The 13,801-nt window shown below is 43.5% G+C and overlaps 1 protein-coding gene across 1 annotated transcript in view; it reads left to right on the top strand.

Moving 5' to 3' along the window:
- Nucleotides 1-840: 840 nt before the first annotated feature.
- Dis3l2 (DIS3 like 3'-5' exoribonuclease 2) overlaps nt 841-13,801 on the top strand; it is a 341,977-nt gene continuing 329,016 nt past the window's right edge. Inside the window, exon 1 of the mRNA XM_042679162.1 lies at nt 841-904. The gene's annotated coding sequence lies outside the window, so the exon portion shown is untranslated. The remainder of the gene's footprint in view (nt 905-13,801) is intronic.

Here is a 13,801-nt window from a genome sequence, read left to right as displayed (position 1 = left end):
TTAAAAACTAAAGGCTCATTGATTCATTTATTTCTTAAACAATGTAGATTAACGATTAAGAAATTTCCATCTTTAAAGAGCTATCAGTGACTAGTAGAGGAATCCCGAATCTGCTTCTAGCATAGCAGTGCTCTTTGAAACATTCAGAAACGCAGGAACGATTGAACTTTTTTCTTGATTCATGTGAGTGTGCGGTAGTCATCATACATATTCAAGCCACCTTTTATGCTGACATTGCATTCTGAAGTTTGTTTTCACAGGTGACCTCCACAACATTTGACGACTGTGGCCTGTGCCTTACTTGGCATTCTTCCCTCTCTAGACACCAGGGCTGGCTTTGGGAGTTCCTTTAAGTGGGTTCCATAGCCACACCTACAATCTGACTAGCAATACACACCCTTTTCACTTGGTTAAAGTCTCCGCCATCATTGTTTCCTCCCATGCCTGGGGAAGGCATCTCTAGGGCAAGCTCTAGGGCTTCCTTCGTTCTTCCTAGCGTGAAGGACGCGCGGCCTGGGTTGCTGTGCCATTAGCTGCACCGGCCTTGCCCCGCCTTCAGCCACCATGCCAGCACTGCCCCTGGCTCCGAGCAGGTGGACAAGCAGGTGGGTGGATAAAACTTGCAGCGGGAAAGCGGCCGGCGTGGCTAACCCTGTCTCAGGATCCTTCCGGTTTGGAGCGGCCGGCGACGGACGCCGCTGAGGGAGGCAGAGAGGCCGAGGCGGCGGCTCAGCGAGGGCAGAACAGCGCCGAGCACCTGGGAGGCGCGCACACGCCCCGCACGCGGCGCTCTTGACTCCACCCGGCCACCGTCGCTCCCCGCGACGCGCGCCCGTGACCCGGAAGAGCATTCTCCTTAGCAACTGAGGGTCCGCGGCGCCGGCGCCGGCCTCCGAGAGCGACGGTGAGGCCTCCTCCGCCCCTCCCCCGCGCTCGTCCCCTCGGCCCCGACCCACGGCCCGTCCTCCCTCCCGGGGCGCCACGGCGGCGGCCTGGGGCCGGCGTGCCCCGCCCGTCCCCGGCGTTCCCCCGGGCCCTGGCGTCGCCGCTGCCCACCTCACGCCCCCTGCGGCCCGGCCTGCCGGGGCCGCTCCTGGCGCCTGGCCCGGCGGGGCCGCCCTGGTGGCTCCGTTGGGTGTGAGAGGATGGAGGCGGCGTTGGAGCCTGCTGCGTTTGTAGCCTGGAGGACGGCTCCCGGGGCGTCCTCCGGGGTCTCCCCCGGGGCCCGGCAGGCACGGCGCCCCGGGGCCGGGGACAACGGCCGCCCTAGCGCAGCCCTTGACGTGTGCTCGGTGCCTGGCGCGGCCGCGGAGCCGTGCGCGCTCTCCGCCTCCTCCACCGCAGGGACCCATTTAATTGTACGCGTTCGAGCCGCTCAGCTTCCGGCGGACTCGCCTGCCACATTGGGTGTGAGGTGTGGCTAAGGTTCCAGTCACTTGACTTTGGGTTCCTACCGCTTTTTAGATGTGCAAGAAACTCTTCTTGGGACCGATTAGGAGATGGGAAAGATTTCAAGAGAATTTGTTACGGGGAAGTAGGAGGAGCAGGTGTCAGAGTTCCGCTTGAAAATACACTGTGACACTGCAAACCTACCTCGAGTTTGGCGCAGTGGTAACTAGGAAAACCTTAGACTTCATGTAACTAGATGATGACCACATTTAACTAATGACATGGAGTGGGAACATGTATCTTGGAAATGACATTTAGAAATAAAATGCAAGAGTTTATATACCAAAACCCATTGTTCAAAAACTGTAATAATTGTTATTTTTCTTTTGAAGCAGGTTCTCAAGATCAATCTGTCTTGTCTGTCTGTCTGTCTGTCTCTATCTATCTATCTCCAAAGTTAGGCTCAAACTTGCTCTATAGCCCATGCTGGCTTAAGGTAGGAATTTTACCTTAGCTCTCCCTGGGATTATAGGTGTGTGCTATCACACTGTATCACAATGTATAATTTCATTTCAGTCAGTAAGTGTTAAGTGTCTATGTTATTATATGCGCCCAAAATGATATAGAAGAAATGAAAGATTGCACACTTTACATCATCAGGAAAGCAATAAGGTGACAGCGGTTAAAATGCAAACTGTATGGTAGATATTAAGTACTGTAGTAGGTCAGAAGGTGGAAAAGTCATTATGGACTGGGGTTTCAGGGATATCTTTATGGATTAAATGAGACTTGATTTTTCTTCAGAGTATAGATACAATCTGCACTTACACCAGAGGGGTTTTGGAGGGCTAAATTAGGTGTTTTTGGTGTATACTTGTACTGGGGTTTGAACTGGGTGTCTGGGTACTGTCTCTTGGCTCTTTTGCTCAAGTCCCATAGACTTTCAGCCTGAGCTGGCTTTAAATTGTCATAGTCAGATATCAGCCTCCTGAGTTGCTCGGATTGCAGGCGTGAGCCTGTAATTAGTCCCACTAATTTTCTTAAAATTTTTAGGGTTTGGAAATAGTTTCATGTGACATTTTCTTTCTGTTTTTTTTTTTTGGGGGGGGGGAATTTATTGTTATTATAAAGGTGATGTACAGAGGGATTACAATTACATGAGTCAAGTAATGAGTACTTTCCCTTTTGTACAATATCTTCTGTACCCTCACTCTCTTCCATTTCCTCTCTCCTGTCTCCACCTACAAGTTGAATAGTTGACATTTTCTTATTTTAATCTTTAAGGCCATTTGGTTTCTGATCTATTTATTTTTAAATACTCTCAGTATAAATCTCTGTGGCATTTTTTCCCCCATGTTTGTGATCAAGGATAATGGGGCTACTAGCAGGGGATTTGCACCTTAGAGATGGTTTGCTTCTGCATTTGAACCACAGCAGTATAAGTAGAATTAGTTGTTATTACATATGTGCTTAAAACTCTTGTGCATGTTAACTTGACTGACATTTCCTGAGTTCAGTTACGTAGTAGACGCCCAGTCAGGAGATATCAAAACCAAATTACTCAGCAACCAGTAGCTGTGCTTTATCATAGGAGCATGCGTGCGTGTATGGGTATGGGGGGAGGGGAATTATCTTACCTGTCTGATGTTCAGTGTTTGTTTTGAGACACAGAAAAGCCAGACTAGCTATTTTTAAGGCTCCTTTTCTTTGTGAATCCACCAAAGATACATTTATGAGGATGTACAACATTAGTTACACAGAGGAGGATTTCGTTGTTATATCTCCATACATGTTTATAATACGTTCCAGTCAGTCTCACACCTATCACTCTCTCTCCCTTCTTCCTAAAACAATTTCAATTGACCATATGAGAATACACACATTCTTAAGACCTCTTAAAATGTTTTGTTGCTTTCTTACAGATTTCATGTTCATTTCTTATTTGAGGGCTCTTTTGGTACCAGGCACTGTGGTTGGCCTTGGAATTAGGAAGAATGAAGACATGGTCTCTGTCCTCAGCAGATGATAATCAAAGAATTTACACCAATGTTCACTTGCCTCTGTGACAAACATTTTGGCTAGGGAATCACCGAAGGGAATTGGGACTGAGATCTGCAGGATGCACAGGCAAGGCAGTGTTCCAGCCAGAGCAGTTAGTGGGGCAGAAACTCTTTCATGTCCAGTTCATAGAGAAGACGAGGGATTCAGGATACAGTCTTGTATATGGAGCTGGAAGAGTGTAGAAGAATCTGGTGGGAGAGAGAGCTATGCTGAGAGGTGGATGGGGGTTACCTGGTGCCAGGCCTTAGCGTCAAGTTGAGTTTTTTATTCTACTATAGAAGCTACTATAAAAGTTCTATTTGGAGGCTTAGGCTGGATTTGGGTGAGGATGAATAGCTTGCTTTGTATTTCTACCACTGCTTAGTATTTGTATTGTTTTCTCAGCCTATTTCCTCAGCTTTGTTACAGTGGAAACTTCCATGTCTCATTATCAAGATGTATTTAGTTTAATTTTAGGAATTAAGATTGTTCCATAGGAGTTACTTGAGTTGAAATACTGCAACATAGTAATTCTCTTTATTCCCTTCCCTCATTTCTTTTGGTGTTGATAGTGGGGCTTCAAATCAGGTCTAGGCATTGTCCCTTAGCTTTTTTACTCAAGGCTGGTGCTCTACCACTTGGCCACATCTCCACTTCTGGCTTTTTGGTGGCAAATTAGAGATAAGAGCCTTACAGACTTTTCCTGCCTAATGTGGCTTCAAACCATGATTCTTAGATCTCAGCCTCGTGAGTATCAGCTAGGACTACAGGTGAGAATGAATGGTGCCTGAATTATATGAACTACTCTCTAGATGATTGTTAAGCCTGTTTGCTGTATGGCACTGTTTAAATCTGAGGTTTGTTTTTAAATTGACTTTTTTTTAAATGTCAGAATGATGTGTCTGTTGATGAAATGGGAGTATTGAGGTCCAAATACTGTGCTTGGATCTGTTCTTTTATGTCCAGTAGTATTTTTTTTTTTATAACATCAAGTATATAAACAATTTGGTACATAAGAATTTAAAATTGTTATGATCTTCTTGATAAAGTGTTCCCTTATTAATAGGTAGTTCTGTTATTTGTCTTTTTTTTTTTTTTTTGCCAGTACTGGTGCTTGAACTCAGGGCTTGGGTGCTTTCCCTGAGCTTTTTTTTTTTTTTTTTTGGGTCCGGTCATGGGGCCTGAACTCTGGGCCTGGGCGCTGTCCCTCAGCTCTTCAGCTCAAGGCTAGCGCTCTACCACTGGAGCCACAGCACCACTTCCGGCCTTTTTCTTTTTGCTTATGTGGTGCTGAGGAATCGAACCCAGGGCCTCGAGCATGCAAGGCAAGCGCTCTACCACTGAGCCACCTTCCCAGCCCCTCCCTGAGCTTTTTTTAATTTTAATTTTTTTATTTATTTTATTTATTTATTTTTTTTGGGTCCAGTCATGGGGCCTGAACTCTGGGCCTGGGTGCTGTCCGTCAGCTCTTCAGCTCAAGGCTAGCACTCTACCACTTGAGTCACAGCGCCACTTCTGGCTTTTTTCTTTTTGCTTACGTGGTGCTGAGGAATCGAACCCAGGGCCTCTGGCATGCAAGGCATGCGCTCTACCACTGAGCCACCTTCCCAGCCCTAATTTTTATTTTTTAAACTTTTTATTTTTTTTTTGCCGGTTGTGGGGCCTGTACTTTTGGCCGGGGTGTGGTCCTTCAGCTCTTCAAGGCTAGCACTCTACCACTTGAACCACAGTGCCACTTCCGGCTTTTTTTTTCCTGCTTATGTGGTGCTGAGGAATCGAACCCAGGGCCTCATGCATGCAAGGCAAGCACTCTATCACTGAGCCACCTTCCCAGCCCTCCCTGAGCTTCTTTTACTCAAGGCTATCAGTCTACTACTGAAGCCACAGCACCACTTCCGGCTTTTTCTGTTTATGTGGTACTGAAGAATCAAACCCAGGGCTTCACTTATGCTAGGCAAGCATTCTACCACTAAGCCACATTCCTAGCTCTCTTATTTATCTTAAAAAAAATTCTTTATCTTCTTTATTCTCACTAAAGTTGGGCTGAAGTCTTTCAGATATGAGTATAGCTACTACTGCCATATTTGGCTTCCATTTACTGCTATGCCCTTTCCATCCTTCCATTTTCAGTCTGTGTATATCTTTGCTAGTGAGAGATGTTTCTTAAATAAAAATAATAGTGTCATCAAATAAATAAAATGTATTTTTTTCTTTATTACTGAATGTAGTATTTCCTCAGTCCAATCTTCTGTCCTGGTAGTCTTCCTCTTCTTGATCCTACTGGTCATGCTCTCTACTGCTTTTTTAAACTTTGATTTATTGAAGTGTTTTCCAACAATTCCATTGTCTTCCCCCATTCCCAAATCTCAATTTCCCTGCTGGATTTCTCATCTGTGTTGACTTTTTTGTTCAGGTCTTGAATTAACTTTTCCTTTCTTCCTTCCTTCCTTCCTTCCTTTTTTCTTTCTTTCTCTCTTTCTTTCCTTTTCTTTTCTTTCTATCTTTCTTTCTTTTTTGTTGGCTGTGGGGCTTGAACTCAGGCCTGGACACTATACTTGAATTCTTTTACTCAAAGCTGACACTCTACCACTTTGAGACACAGCATTACTTCTGGTTTTCTGGTGGTTAATTGGAGATAAGAGTCTCACAGACTTTCCTGCCTGGGCTGGTTTTGAAGTAAGAGTCTCAGATTTCAGCTTCCTGCATAGCTAGAATTATAGGTGTGAATCACCAGTGCCTGGCTTTATTTTTTTCTTGATTTATCTGTTTTGTTTGAATCTCTTTCAGACCATTGATCCTTTTGAAAAGTGACATTTTTATACTCATTTAGCTGTTATGAACTTTGTGTATGTGCACGCATACATATATGTATGTGTAAGTACATGTGTACCAGTACTGGGGCTTAAATTCAGAGCCTGGGTGCTGTCCCTTAGCTTTTTTGCTTAGGGTTGGTGCTCTACCACTTCATCCACACTTCCACTTCTGGACTTTTGGTGGTTACTTGCAGATAAGAGTCTCACAGACTTTTCCTACCTGGCATGGTTTTGAGTTGTAGTCCTAAAATCTCAGCCCCCTAAATGATTAGGATTATAGGCATGAGCCACTGATGCCCAGATGTTATGAACATAAGCCTTGCCTTTTCATAATGTGTTTTTATGTTGCATGATCATCTATTAGGTTAGTTTTCTTTCACTGGTGCTCAGAGGAGAGAAAGCATACAGCTATAATGAAATCACCAATTCAAAACCAAAGTAGATAATAAACGTATTAAGAACCACTTAGCAACATCAGCTATTCCCCAAGTAAGGTTATATAGAAGAAAAGAATTAGAGTTCTTATAAAATAAATTAGGAGTTTGAAGGTTTGGGTGGTGCAAGAAGGCAAAAAGAATAAAAAGAGGGAAAGGGAAAGAAGCAAAGTTAACAATATCCTGTCTCTAAAATAAAAATGAGTGGACTGGGGGCTGGGCATAGCTTAATTGGTATAGCACTTGACACTGTGGTCAGTGCCTGATACAGAAAAAAATAAGTTGATTTGTTTTGGTCAAGTTGGTTCATTTTTAGATTCAAACTTAGGTTTATTTAGTTTCCAGGAATAGTAGAAAAGAACAAAAGTTGTGAAACTTTTCTTATCCTTCCTGGTATAGAACTAAAATAGATCAAAAGAATTGTGAACTATCATATATGACTTAGGTTATAAAAGATTTCAGGGATGAACTTTGAGAGACAGGTAAGGTTTTGCAGTTATCTATAAAGACAATGAAACATTTGAGGAAGAGAAAAGAGTATATTTCAGTGCATGGGCATGGAAGAGTGGGACATGTTTTTGGCTAAATAAAGCAGATGACTCAGGAGATTGGACTGAATTGTGAAATATGTTTGATATCTGGGTTTAACATATAAGTTTTCTTTTTTCTTTTTTGGGTTGGTCCTGGGGCTTGAACTCAGAGCCTGAGCACTCTCTCCCTTACTCTTTTTATTCTATCACTTGAGCAACAGTTCTACTTCCTGCTTTTTTGGTGTTTAATTGGAGATAGAGTCTCATGGACTTTCCTGCCTGGGCTGGCTTCAAACCACAATCCTCAGATCTCAGCCTCCAAAATAGTTAGGGATACAGGTGTGTTACTGGCACCTGGCCAACATAAGCCTTTGCATGTATTTTTTCTGCATTGGCTATGTGCATATGACTCAAGAAGGTGTCTTTTAAAATTCCTTCTTCATTAGCAGTCTTGCGCATAATAAGTTTTATTGATTGATTGATAACTTATTTTCTTACTGTAGCACCCTTAGTTAATTTAGAACTTGTGATTACATTGTTCATTGTATGAGAAATCCTCTGTTCATAAAATTCTTTCCAAAGAAGTCAGCATACTTTATGCTACGTCATTTATTGATTGTCTTAGCAGTCAGCTTACTATCCTCAGAGAGTATCCCACTTCCTCTGGATTCCAGAATCCAGGCCCATTGTGTGGCCTTACACTGTTCTAATGAGAGAAGTACTCACAGGGTAGTTTTGTGGGCAGAGTGCAGGCCTCGTTCTGGGGCTTTTCTGTTTCTAGCTGGTGGGGCACTGCCCTTGAACTCACAACTGCCCACCACATGCAGCATTAGCGCTGACACTGCCTGGGTTGGATTGGACTCATTTTAATCTTTCTATCTCAAAGGATTTAAGAGCTGAGATTGCAACTAGGCATCAGTTAATTTTGATCAGTTAAAAATAATTAGTGGAAAAATATCTTACTATAAAAATTACACCATTCTTCATGAAAGCCTTCTAATTAGTTTATACAACTCTTTTTACTATGGTGCTCTGGCAAGCACTGTCTTTTCCAGAGCCCTCTGAAGTAACTGTCAGAAGTCTGAGTTTGGTCAAAGAGTGCATTGACCTTTACTACCTTCTTTTGCTGCCCCCATTGGTCTTGTTAATGCAACTTTTGAAAAAAGAAGATAACAATGAGAGATTCTGCTAACTTGGAATAGGTGGCTCCTTAAAGAATAGGATAGGTCTTAACAGATTTTTAGTCAAAAATTGAGTCTGAAATTGAGACTATATATGTCTTTATGCGAATTCAATGTAATCTTGATTTTTTTTTTTTTTTTTGGTTGGTTATGGGGCTTGAACTCAGGATCTGGATGCTGTCTCTGAGCCTGTTTGTGCTCAAGGCTAGTGTTCTACCACTTGAGCCACAGCAACACTTCCGGACCACTTCTCGTTTTCTGGTGGCTAAATGGAGATAAGCGTCTCATGGAAAGGTGGCTCAGGGGTAGAGTGCTTGCCTTGCATGCATAAGGCCCTGGGTTTGATTCCTTAGCAACACACAAGCAGAAAAAGAAGGAAGTGATGCTGTGGCTCAAGTGGTAGAGTGCTGACCTTGAGCTGATGAGCTGAGGGACAGTGCTCAGGCCCAGAGTTCAGGCCCCATGACCACCACCACCACCACCACCACCACCACCACCACCACCACTACCACCACCAAGTCTCACGGACTTTCCTGCCTGGGCTGGCTTTGAACTGTGATCCTCAGATCTCAGCCTCTTGAGAAGCTAGGATTACAGGCAGGAGCCACTGGTGCCTGGCTTGGTTTATTATTATTTTTTGTCGGTCGTGAGGCTTGAACTCTGGGCCTGAGCGCTTTCCCTCAGCTCTTCAACTCAAGGCAAGCGTGCTACCACTTGAGCCACAGTGCCACTTCCGGTTTTCTGGTGGTTTATTGGAGATAAGAGTCTCATAGACTTTTCCTGCCAGGGCTGGCTTTGAACTGTGATCCTCAGATCTCAGCCTCCTGAGTAGCTAGGATGACGGGCGTGAGCCATCAGTGCCCAACTGGTTTATTATTTTTGTGCTTGTTTTGGGGCTTGAACTCAGGGCCGAGGTGCTGTCTGAGATTTTTTGCTCAAGGCTAGTGCCTACTACCTGAGCTACAGGCTTCACTTCTGCCTTTTTTGGGTATTAATTGGATATTAGGGTCTCACAGACTTTCCTGCCTGGGCTGGCTTTGAACCATGGTCTTCAGATCTCAGTCTTCCAAATAGCTAGGATTACAGGTGTGAGCCACTGACACCAGCCTGGCTTTGGTTCTTTTTGAGATTGAGTCTCACGAATATGCCTGGGCCAGACTTGTCCTTGAGTCTCCCATTCACACTTCCAGTCTAGCTAGGATTACAGGCACATACCACTGTGTATAGCTATTGGTTGAGCCGGGGTACTGGGAAGTTTTTGGCTGTGCTGGCCTTGAACTGTGATTTTCCCGATCTCTACCTTCTGAGTAGGTAGGATTACAGGTGTGAGCCACCATACCTAGCTTCAGGCATCTTTAAATGATAACCATTGGTAAACTCATTTGAAAACCACATTGAAAGTCACACAGTTTTTTAAAAAAACTTTTAGGCTTGAATCTTTTTTAGTAATGAGGCCTGGCTGTATATTTTTCATTTTAGACTTACCTTCCTTTCTTGTAATAGTTGTTTGAAATATTTGGAGAAGAGCTTTTTTGATGTCTTGAACCTGAATGCAGTGGTGTATTGATTTGTTGGGACTACCATAATGAATTATAGTTGTAACAAAGTTCAGTCGTTCCTCAGTTTCTGTGGGGGTGGACTGGATTATGAGATTCTGAAATCTGCTGGTGCTCAAGTTCCTTATATGAAACTATATATTTGCAGCCAGGTGTGGTGGTGTATGTCTGTAATCCCAGCATTTGGAAGTGAAGGCATGAAGATTGCTAGTTTGAAGCAAGCCTAGACTACACAACCAGTTCCTGGCCAGCTTGGGCTACATGTCAAGACCTTGGTTTTTTTTTTTTTTTTAAAGCCATATTTGTATATATCATATGCTCATCCTCTTTTAATCATCTCTAGATTAGTCATAATACCAAGCAAATGCAAACTGAATAGTTTGTTACAACATACTGTTTAGGAGACAATGACAAAAAAAGAAACATCTGTATGTATTCAGCAGTTTTTTTTTTTTTTTGAATCTTTTGTCTGTGATTGGTTGAATGCACAGAGGTAGACTCATGGGTTTGGAGGGCCCATTGTACCCCAACTCAATGGTGCACACAACAGAACTTTACTGGATCACTGTTCCTGAGGTCAAGGGGTTAGCAGAGTTGATTCCTTTTGAAGTCTGTGAAGACAATCTGCTCTGTCTCTCTTCTAACTACTTCTGGTTGCTGGCAATCTCTGGCATTCTTTGACTTTTAGATATATCATCCTGATATTTGCCTTCATCTTCACATGATGTTATCTCTAAGCATATTTGTGTCCAAATTTTCCCTTTTGTTTAAGTACAGCAGTCATACCAGATAGGCTTCTCCAATATGACTTCATCTTAACTAATTACATCAATTATTTCTAAATAAAGTCATATTTTGAGGTGCTTTGGGTTTAGAAATTCAATGTATATTGTATTAATCAGATTTTTGTCACTATAACAAAGAACTGAAGGTGATGGCTTTATACAGTAGAAAAGGTTTATTTTAGCTTTTTGTTTTAGAGGTTCCAGTCACTGATAATTGGCTCTGTTGTTTTTAGCCCTGTGTCAAGACCGCACATCATAGTGAGCACATGGTAGGGCAAAATTGCCTTATGTCACAACCTCATTGCCAAAGAAAGAGGAGTCTTGGTGCTTGTGGCTCATGCCTATAATCCTAGCTACTCCGGAGGCATAGATCTGTGATTTAAAGCTGGAAGTGGAGGTGTGGCTCAAGTGACAGTGTCAGCTGTGAGTGAAAATCTAAGTGAGAGCACAAGTCCAATGGCACCAATAAGAAAGAAAGATGCCAGGTGCTGGTGGTTCATGCCTGTAATACTAGCCTAGGTACTCAGGAGGCTGCGATCTGAGGATCACAGTTCAAAGCCAGTCAGGGCAGTAAAGTCTCTGGGACTCTTATCTCCAGTTAGCCACCAGAAAACCGGAAATGGTGCTGTGGCTCAAGAGCACTAGCCTTGAGCTGAAGAGCCCAGGGACAGTGCCCAGGCCCAGAGTTGAAGCCTCAGGACGGACCAAAAAAAAAAAAAAGGAAGAGGGGCTGGGAAGGTGGCTCAGTGGTAGAGCGCTTGCCTTGCATGCCTGAGGCCCTGGGTTCGATTCCTCAGCACCACATAAGCAAAAAGAAAAAAGCTGGAAGTGGCACTGTGGCTCAAGTGGTAGAGCGCTAGCCTTGAGCTGAAGAGCTGAGGGACAGTGCCCAGGCCCAGAGTTCAGGCCCCACGAATGAACCACCCCCCCCCCAAAAAAAAAAAAAAAAGGAAGAAAGACAGAAACAAAGATGATAGGGCCAGGGTTTCTCCCCCTCACTCCCACTGCCATCTTTTTTGTGCAGTCCTAGGGCTTGAACTTCAGGGCCTAGGCACTGTCCCTGAGACTTTTTTGTTTTGTAGTTTATTGGAGTTAAGAATCTCACTGATTTTCCTGCCTGGTCTGGCTCTGAACACAATCCTCAGGTCTCAGCAGCTGGTGGCTCATGTCTATAACTCATTATCACCTTTAAGGGTGTCCCCTAGTGACCTGAAGGCCTCCCATTTGGGCCTACCTGTTAAAAGTTCTGCTGTCTTCCAAGAGCACCATCTTGAGTCAGTGTAATGGGGCTTTGGGCAGCATTTAAGATCCAAACCATAGCCCTTTCCTTGCTTTGACAGTGTGCTCTTACAAATAGTACATCTACTTGGAGGAAGAGGGTTGGGCTGATGACAGTGGATTAGAAGCAATTCTAAGGTGAAACTGTATAAAATGAGTGGCCCTGACTAGAAAGGATTGAATGAATAGGGGTTCTGCTATAGGGTAAACTTCATTGATTGAGAACTTGGAATTGAAAGGAGATAGAAACCTCACAAAATAGATAGTTCTGAGGTCTGTGGAAGAATACACATTTTCAGTAAAAAAAAGCAATTGTGTTTTTACTTTTTTTTTTGTTAATTGGAAATTAGAATGTCTTGGATTTGTCTGCCTTGACTGGCTTTGAACTATGATCCTCAGATCTCAGACTCCTGAATAGCTAGGATTACAAGTGTGAGCAATTGGCTTGCATTTCTGAATTTTCTTTCCAGAATCTTTTTTCTTTTTGTCAGTCGTGGGGCTTGAACTTTGGGCTTGGGCGCTAACCCTGCGTTATTCAGCTCAAGGCGAGCGCGAGCGCTCTACCGCTTGAGCCACAGCACCACTTCTGGTTTTCTAGTGGTTTATTGGTGATAAGAGTCTCATGGACTTTTCTGCCCAGGCTGGCTTTGAACTGTGATCCTCAGATCTCAGCCTCCTGAGTAGCTAGGATTACAGGCATGAGCTACTTGCGCCTGGCTCCAGAATCTTTTTTTTAATTTAAATTTTATTGTAAAGGTGATGTAAAGAGGGGTACAATTACATGTCAGGTAATGAGTACATTTCTTTTTGAACAGTGTTACCTCCTCCCTCATTTTCATACGTTTCCCCCTCCCAGCTCCACTCCCTCCCAAGTTGTAAAATTCATTTCCAACAGTGTCTTGATTTTTGTTTTTCTTGGATTGTCCTATTTCTCTGCCATCTATCTGAAGCTGATAACTATTAAATACATGGTGATGGTCCTTATAAGTGTTAATCTTACCTGTGTCTTTTGATTTGACTGGATGGAAATTAAGAATAGACTTCATTAATGTTGCATTTCCAGGTTGTTCGGTGCCAATTCTCCATGAGCTGGACTAACAAACATAGAAGTTCTGTGTTGAGAACTACAGGCTTCTAGCTCTAGGTACTCAGGTTAGTGCTCATTGCTCTGAGTCTTGTTTGTCAATGACCCCAAAGTCAGTGACCAGTTAGCCTTCATTTATAGCCACAGCTTGGATCCCCCACCAGAAAGTGATGGCCAGTGTTACTGTTTTCAAGCCCTGATTGTCAGTGCTCTCATCTCCTAACAGGTCTGGTGTTACAGTTTTTGATTCTTTATAACCTTCCATTTAACACAATCTTGACTTTCTGCCTCTTCTTACTTTCTTCTACAGGTTATCTTCATAGTTGCTTCTACTTCTGCAGTTTTTGTTCTCTGTATCTTTAACTGCTGTCTTGCCAATGCTGTCTTTTCCTCTTACCAAATTAGCTTGTTCTACCCATGCTAAGATCACAAGTGGTCAAATAAATACCATTCAAGAGAAGCCTTTTTTTTTTTTTTTCATCAGCACACTTTTTGAGTCAGCCAGGAAGCACTATTCTGGGCTGACCTCTGGTGTTGCTAAATTAGGCCCAATAAAAGGCTTCTCTTAGGTGGCTCTGGGGCAGAATGCTTTCCCTGCTTGCATGAGGCCCTGGGTTCAATTCCTCAGCACCACATAAGCAGAAAAAAGCTAGAAGTGGTGCTGTGGCTCAAGTGGTAGAGTGCTAGCCTTGAGCTGAAGAGCTGAGGGAC

The sequence above is a fragment of the Dipodomys spectabilis genome, unplaced genomic scaffold (assembly GCF_019054845.1).
Source record: "Dipodomys spectabilis isolate Male_0828 unplaced genomic scaffold, ASM1905484v1 ptg000051l, whole genome shotgun sequence".
In the NCBI taxonomy this organism is placed as follows: Eukaryota; Metazoa; Chordata; class Mammalia; order Rodentia; family Heteromyidae; genus Dipodomys; species Dipodomys spectabilis.
The sequence above is the reverse complement of the archived record's forward strand: the minus strand, read 5'-3'. Positions and strand labels throughout refer to the sequence as shown.